Below are 8,940 nucleotides of genomic sequence, written 5' to 3'. Positions count from 1 at the left end.
AATCTTTTACTAACGGTCTAATTATTTTGTTTTCATTGAATACTAAACATTTTGTGCATTGTCACCACATTCGGCGTGAGAACGTTTATTTAAAGTATAAAGGGAAGGTCCTAGGTGATTAAAAGACAAAAATCTACATACCTGGGGCTTCCTTCAGCCCCTTGCAGCCGTCCTGTGCCCGCGCCGCAGCTCTGCTCCCCACCGGTGCTCCAGAGTCCCCTCCAGAAAACAAGATGCTTACTGCGCTTGTTCCCACTGTTCTTTTTAACCCTCCTGGCGGTATAAAAAATTCCGCCAGGAGGCAGCGCAGCAGTTTTTTTTTTTTTTTTTTAAATCATGTAGCGAGCCCAGGGCATCCCCCCGCCCTCTTCGATCGCCTTCGGCGATCTCCGATTAGGAAATCCCGTTCAAAGAACGGGATTTCCTAGAGGGCTTCCCCCGTCGCCATGGCGACGGGGCGGGATGACGTCACCGACGTCAGCGACGTCATTGGGAGTCCCGGCCCACCCCTCAGCGCTGCCTGGCACTGATTGGCCAGGCAGCGCAGGGGGTCTGGAGGGGAGGGCCGGCACGGCGCGACGGATAGCGGCGATCAGGCGCGGGGCGGCGGCGATCGGTATGCTGACGCAGCTAGCAAAGTGCTAGCTGCGTCCAGCAAAAGAAAAAAATTACGCGAATCGGCCCAGCAGGCCTGAGAAAACCTCCTGCGCGGCTTACCCCGAACTACGTTCGGGGTTACCGCCGGGTAGGTTAACATATCTGGCAAATGGTGTTTTTGGCATGTAAGGGGGCTTTGCTATTAACCGCTAAAGTCGGCGGGTTTAGGCGGGTTTTTAATCACAAATACTTTTTTCCTTTGAAAGTTTAAAATCAATTTTCTCAAAAACTACAAGGTCTTTTTGAAAAAAAAAATCCCTCTTGTTCCCATTGTGCTTCCTAACAGATTTGGTGTTTCTAGCATGTAAAGGGGTGTTGCTATTAACTGTTAAAGTCGGCGGGTTTTTAATCACGAATACCACTCGTGATTTGTGATTACATGCGGTTATTCGATTCAAAACTGCACTCGAGTCGGCTATCCCTTTCTACTCGTGATCACGAGTCAATTCGTAAGACGGCGGAGTCGAATTAGTGATCACTCGAATTCGTGATTTGGGGTATCCGAGCACCTCTGCTTGTAGTTTTTGAGAAAATCAATTTTTAAAAATGCAAAGGAACAATGTTTTATAAACTCATAAAAATGACAGTTTAAAAACCATTTTCCTTTGCATTTTTAAAATGGCAATATCATGCATGGGAGCTTGGCTATTAACAGCTAAAGTTGTCAAAAAATAATTACAGATTAAATTCATTATGATTTTTTCCCAAAATTCCACATTACGATTTTGCGGTGTTCCCTGAAGTCCTGTTTCTGGCGGAGTGATGCAGTGCCGCAGAAGCGACGCACCGCATCGCTAATGCTGGTTTACACACACATACACACACATACACACATACACACACACACACACAAACACACACACACACCACATACCCACACACACACAGGCCCGCCATCAGGGGGGGACATCCGTGACTGCCGTCACGGGCCCGGGCCTGCAGGGGGGCCCCATCCCCGCCGCGGCCCTAGCGGGTGCCGCCCGACCGCCGCTCAACCTCCCCTGGCCGCTGCTCCCTCCATCCCTCTAGCCGCGTCAGACCCCGATCAGGCGGCGACAATAGTGCGGGCGCTAGGACCCAGCGCCCGCACTGATATGCGGAAGTGACGTCACTTCCGCATATAGAGCGGGTGCGTCCAGCGCCCGCTCTTACTGGTCGGGTCGCCGCTGATCTTGAGGTCTGATGCTGCTGGCAGCCTGGCAAGGTAGGGGAAGCAGCGGTGGCGGCTGGGGGGGGCCTCCCTGTCACTCACTCACTAGCTAAAGGGCCTCCCTGTCACTCACTCCCTAGCTAAAGGGCCTCCCTGTCACTCACTCACTAGCTAAAGGGCCTCCCTGTCACTCACTCACTAGCTAAAGGGGCTCCCTGTCACTCACTCACTCCCTAAAGGGGCTCCCTGTCACTCACTCACTAGCTAAAGGGGCTCCCTGTCACTCACTCACTAGCTAAAGGGGCTCCCTGTCACTCACTCACTCGCTAAAGGGGCTCCCTGTCACTCACTCACTAGCTAAAGGGGCTCCCTGTCACTCACTCACTCACTCGCTAAAGGGCCTCCCTGTCACTCACTCACTAGCTAAAGGGCCTCCCTGTCACTCACTCACTAGCTAAAGGGCCTCCCTGTCACTCACTCACTAGCTAAAGGGGCTCCCTGTCACTCACTCACTCGCTAAAGGGCCTCCCTGTCACTCACTCACTAGCTAAAGGGCCTCCCTGTCACTCACTCACTAGCTAAAGGGCCTCCCTGTCACTCACTCACTAGCTAAAGGGGCTCCCTGTCACTCACTCACTAGCTAAAAGGGCTCCCTGTCACTCACTCACTAGCTAAAAGGGGCCTCCCTGTCACTCACTCACTAGCTAAAGGGGCTCCCTGTCACTCACTCACTAGCTAAAGGGCCTCCCTGTCACTCACTCACTAGCTAAAGGGCCTCCCTGTCACTCACTCACTAGCTAAAGGGCCTCCCTGTCACTCACTCACTAGCTAAAGGGGCTCCCTGTCACTCACTCACTAGCTAAAGGGCCTCCCTGTCACTCACTCACTAGCTAAAGGGGCTCCCTGTTACTCACTAGCTAAATGGGCCCCCTGTCACACTCACTCACTCCCTAAAGGGGCTCCCTGTCACTCACTCACTAGCTAAAGGGGCTCCCTGTCACTCACTCACTAGCTAAAGGGGCTCCCTGTCACTCACTCACTAGCTGAAGGGGCTCCCTGTCACTCACTCACTCCCTAAAGGGGCTCCCTGTCACTCACTCACTCACTCACTCCCTAAAGGGCCTCCCTGTCACTCACTCACTAGCTAAAGGGGCTCCCTGTCCCTCACTCACTAGCTAAAGGGGCTCCCTGTCACTCACTCACTCCCTAAAGGGGCTCCCTGTCACTCACTCACTCCCTAAAGGGGCTCCCTGTCACTCGCTCACTAGCTAAAGGGGCTCCCTGTCACTCACTCACTCCCTAAAGGGGCTCCCTGTCACTCACTCACTACCTAAAAGGGCTCCATGTCACTCACTACCTAACCTGGGGGTCCCTGTCAGAATCCAGGTGAGAGGTGTCTACCATAATAAGGGGGCATTATGCCTATTTATGTGAAATGCTGTCTATTTATGTGCCTCATGTCTGCTGAATTTGTCTTGTTGGGGGCCTAATGATTGAATTTTTACTTGTTGGGGGCCTCATGATTTGTTGGGAGCCTCATTGCCTCAAGATTGCTGAATTTGTCTTGTTGGGGGCCTCATGATTTGTTGGGGACCTCATGATTTGTTGGGGGCCTCATGATTGCTGAATTTGTCTTGTTGGGGGTCTCACGATTGCTGAATTTATCTTGTTGGGGGCCTCATGATTGCTGAATTTGTCTTGTTGGGGGCCTCATGATTGCTGAATTTGTCTTGTTGGGGGTCACATGATTGCTAACTGCGAGACTATGGGAAAAGCTGAATCATTACCATATGAGACAATAGCATTAAACCTACTTTTTTAGTTTTTTTAAACAGAAAATAAAACTGGGAGGTTCTAAAAAAATGATGGAGCACTTCCTCCTTCCGGCTTGAAGGAGGAAGTGCTCGATATCGAGGCTTGCAACGCGTCCATTCGGAAACTTGCACCTCGTTGAAACGCTGGGCGGAGAGCGGCTTTCTGGGTAATTAACCCCGCCGCATCTAGCCGCTCAGCTGTGGCAATTAGGCAATTAGAGCTAACTTGAATCACGAGTATCCACCGTGGTTATTCGTGATTAATTTGTGGACAGCAAGCCTCCAACTAGCTCTGCCAACATGTAATGGCTACGCACATTTCTCAGTTTGGGGGGGGGGCCCGGACTGATGATTTGTGAGGGGCCCCAAAATTTCTGATGGCGGCCCTGCACACACACACAAACAAACACACACATACACACACTACACACACACACACATACACACACACACATAGTACACACACACACACACACACACACACAGTACACACACACACACACACACACACACACACACAGTACACACACACACAGTACACACACACACACACATAACTACAGGGGAGCAGCCTGCTATGGGTGTGAAGATTACGATGTCCACACTGACCATGATGACCCTTGTAAGATGGGCCTCCAGACTGTGAGGCTCACAAGAGGTAGGCAAAGGGAAAGGGTGTGAACACTGGTGGGCCCCATGATTTGTAGTGACTCCAGTGCACACACACATCATATATAACTATAGCAGAACAAAATGAATCATCACATTGTGCAGATAAAGTATTTGGTAACGGTCCAGCTTGTCTATTTTACACAGCTTCATCCAATATTCAGATTTACATTTATAAAACGACCCCAATTATTCTGAATACTTTTAGTTGAACCGCGGCAGCCGTTTCAAACGAGGGAGATTCTGGCCGTGGTGGGCCTAACTAACGTTCACATAATAAGGCCATTCTTCGCACTGCATGCATTGTCACTCATTTTAATCATTTGCTATTTGGATAAGTAGGAACTGATATAAGTTATTGAATTATTCAATGGAAAGTAGAAGCAAACTCTAAACCAGAAGTGGCTGTGGGAAGCGGGTGCAGATTTGGGCAGGTGGATGAGTGACAGCGAGAGTTCAGCACCGGTGACAGCTCACAGACTGCTGCTGCCACCGCTTTGCTCGTCACGCCAAAGTTTCTGCCGAAGTTTTTGGAAGGGCTTCCAGCCTGCAGACGAGAGCTGTCACACTCCGCTCCGCGAGAAACGTACAATCAGCATTGTGCGCGGAAATCCTGCAGGGTTCATATTTACAGTAGCAATAGCAGTTGCGTCGCCAGCCGCGGCGGTCTAGCGGTGACTGACAGGCATTACATTTAATAAGGCAGAAGCAATATAGAAATTGGACTGACCGATAACGGCCAATTATAAAACATCATCCTTTGTTCTGACGGCGGCAAGCTGGTGTTTTTCAGCATCATTTCATTAGCCGGCATGTGGTACGCGTCAGTTTAATTGAAGGGCCTTGTTCATTTTCCCGTAAACATGTGTCTATTGCTTTCTAATCAATGCCATGCGCTTTTAAAGCCCATGCCATGCGCTTTTAAAGCCCTACTCCGACCATAATGTTTGTTGTTTTTATTAGTTTTGGATAGAGTTTCTGGAAGAGTCAGAATTAATGTCAGTTTTCTTATTGCTGTTTGTGCCCCTGCTGTAAGGATTTCTGCTTAATTATTCATGAAGTGTCAGCAGGGTACAGGGGCGTAACAATAGACCCTGCAAGGGATGCAGCTGCAAGGGGGCGCAGAAGCATCAGGGGGCCCCATGGGTGGGGGATTTTTTCCCCCTGTCCTTAGAGACTAATAACTAAGGGTGCAGAGAGAAAACGTCTTCTGCTCTCTGCACAATTGTTCTAATGACTGCATCTGCTCAGCCACTGATAAAGAATCATACAAAGTTTTACAGACAAAGATTTGTAGACAGTCACTATTTAGTGTACAGACAGCTCTTCCCCCAGCCTTTCTACTCCTCCCCAAGTGCTGTGTACTGCATTGATGCAAGAGGAGTCTGGGCACAGGAGAAAAAAAGTTTCGCCGGGCTCCCAGTGATTTCTAGTTACGCCTCTGGCAGGGTATTAACCTTTAACCCTTAAAAATAGATGAGATCCGTTCTTAAAGAGAACCAGAGACGAAGCACCCTCATGTATTTTACTACATTTATCATTGGGAACATGACAGTAAACACCTATCCTGCTTTTAGTTTCATCCTTTTCTGCTCAATCTGCTTGTTATCAGCTCTGATAAGAATCCTCAACTGAGCATTGACTAGATTTGACCTGGAATCATTATAGCTGAGTCTGTCTTCTGTGAAGTCTTTTCAAGCCCAAGCCTGCCCCCTCCTGGCTCAGGTTTCCTGCTTTGCATACTCAGAGCTCTGATGACATTGAAGGGTTGCTCTGCTGAGAAAGAAGCTCTGAAACAACAGAAAAGTGTGGCTGCTGTGTGATCTGTGTGCACTGTGCAGCCATCATCATTATTATCTGTGCAGTTTCATTCCTATGAGAGACACTTCTTACAGGCAGCATACCAGAATAATACAGTTGAAAGCTCACAGCTGAAAGGCTGCAGCAGCAGCCCTGCTTGTTTGTAGTTTCATAGAGCCTAGACAGCACATCCAGAACAACTCATAACTCGGAAGCAGAATGGATATGAGCCGGCGGCCATATAGAATTTTTGCTGGAGCAATAATGGATAAAAAACACTCAAAAAGGCATACCAGAGTGGCAAAATTATCAAGTAGAGCATTTATTATTTACAAGCTATCGACTGATTTGTTTATTTTGTGTGAAATGTTCATCTTTGGTTCCCTTTAAAGTAAATCTGAAGTCAAAATAAACTACTGAGATACACATGGGCCACAACCCCAGCCGTTTTCTGTCCGTATATCTCATTGCGGGAAATAAAGGCTGTTTCCAACTGCCAAGCAAGCAGTATTTCCCTCTGTGCCAGGGCCTTTTCTAGCCTTTTTGTCATCCCAGGCAAGACATCTTGCACCTTTGACATCTCCCCCGCCCCCTTCTTTTAGGAGTACTGTTGTCATGAGACCATCCCGAAACCCCACCTTCCAGCAGGAATGATTGGCAGAACAGGTCAGGGACCCTTGTTATTCATTTTGAACACCTAGACTAATCCATTGACTGGAAGCAATCTCTGACACTTCTTTAGCATCGATCATTTTAACTTCCCTTCGCCAATTGCCAGTTCAATTAACTGTCGTAAAACAAATTGGCTAAATGCTGCTTTGATCCAAGATTCACTTTATGAAATGGCCATTGTCCCTCGGTCATCATTATGTCCATAAAGAAAAAAAGACTCTTCACTACTTGCGTAGGCATAAGGCAAATAGAACCAAGAATGTGAGTGTTGCAAAATGGATATCACTTTGTATTATTAAAACTGCTGTTAATATATATATATTATGGGTGTAGCAAAGTCTTTTTGCAAATCAATGGGCTACATATAAATGTAAGCCAGTAAAGAGAAGCCCGGGTGTCAGTAATTCTGCGCTTACCAGCTCACTCGCGGTTTCCTCCGCTGGCAGCGCATCTGGGACTTCAGGTGCGGCTGTCAGCATTGTTAGGGATGGTGTCAGCAGCATTCATGCGGAGATCCGGCCGCATGATTCTCAGACTGCAAAGGAGGGTGGACACATGCGCTGTCGGCGACGCCCCTTTTATACTGTAAGGAAGCATGTCAGCTGATCACCTGTCAGCTGACACGCATGGCTCCACCTCCGGTCCCTGATTGGCCAAGCGGCTTAGGGGAGTGGTTGCCTGCTTACCCGGGCTATTTAAGAGCTGTGCTGACACTTGCTCACTGTCTGCTCTAGCTAACACTTCGCAGTGAAGGCTTCAGACAGTCAGATCCGTGTGTGCTTTGAACTGGCAGGACCCCGGGGATTTCACACTAGCTCAGGAATAAATATATACTACTGTTGATTGTTATACTGTGTTTGACCTTTTGCCTGTTTCTCTAACTACTCTCTGCCTTACGAGTCTGTACCTCTGCCAATCTGATCTGTTGCCGACCTCTGCCTGAATACTCACTTTGCTCTTGCCTGCTGATTCTGTACCTCTGTCAATCTGATCTGTTGCCGACCTCTGCCTGAATCCTCACATTGTTATTGCCTGCTGATTTTGTACCTTATATGTCAGATCTGTTACCGACCCTGCCTGTTGACCATTCTTATTATCTGTATCAGTGACAGTATCGCCTTCTACTGTCACTGTTTGTAAGACACTTTCCTTGCTGGGATTGTCTTATCTGTCTGCTAGTACCATCATACACTAGCAGATCGTTACACCGAGCACCAGAATCCCAAAAAACTTCAAAGCTTTATTACCCTCCTTGGGTTAAATACATGGCAGACAAACAGAGCAGTGGGGGACAGGGGAACACCACGCCTAACAGCCGCTTCATGGTAAGTATCGCTTCATCAGAGGCTCGTGCAGAGTGCACTTTGCACAAGGCTCTGACAAAGTGGTACTTACCGTATATACTCGATTATAAGTCGACCTCGTGTATAAGTCGACTCCAATATTTGACCCTTTTAAGCTGGATTTTTTTATTCACTCAAGTATAAGTCTACCCAGCAAAGTTAATGGCTGCACTTTGGGATCTGGAAGAATTAACAGCTGCACTTGGGGCCCAGGTTAATGACTGCACTGCATACAGTCTTGCAGTAATTAACCCCTCCTGTCCCTGAAGTGCAGCCAATACCTCCTCCTTACCGCCAAGTGCAGCAATTATTCACCTCCCTTCTTGCAGCCCAGTATCTTCCCCCTGCCCAATTCCTTGTTAATTGTTGTGGCCAGTAATTTCAGACCCGTGTTTTCTTGGCATTCCCTTTATCAAGAAAGTGTCACTTATTAATGGGTACAGAGCTGGATTTACCATAAGGTACTGTAGGCACGTGCCTACAGGCACCTGCTGATGAATAGGCGGCTGACTCCCCTCCCGAGTGCCTCCCTCCCTCCTTCCCTATGCAGAGTCCAGATGAGAATTTACTGTAAATAAGAGGTTACTCACCCTGCTCTCGGCATTCCACTGACCAGATTTTCCTTCAGTCAGGGGCACCTCTAGCTACCTAATACTGAGGGTACTTAAGTTCTGGCTAGCTAATGCTAAGGGGCACCTGTAGCTACCTATGATTGGTAAGGGAGTGGTGACAGCTGGGACAGCCAGAACACTTGCAGTGCAGTTGGGGTTTGTGGGTTCATGAAGGGCGAAGTCTAAGGTGCCAGGACATCTCTGCCTAGAGGCTCCCTTGAGGT

The sequence above is a fragment of the Hyperolius riggenbachi genome, chromosome 3 (genome assembly GCF_040937935.1).
Source record: "Hyperolius riggenbachi isolate aHypRig1 chromosome 3, aHypRig1.pri, whole genome shotgun sequence".
NCBI lineage: Eukaryota > Metazoa > Chordata > Amphibia > Anura > Hyperoliidae > Hyperolius > Hyperolius riggenbachi.
This window is presented reverse-complemented; position numbering follows the sequence as displayed.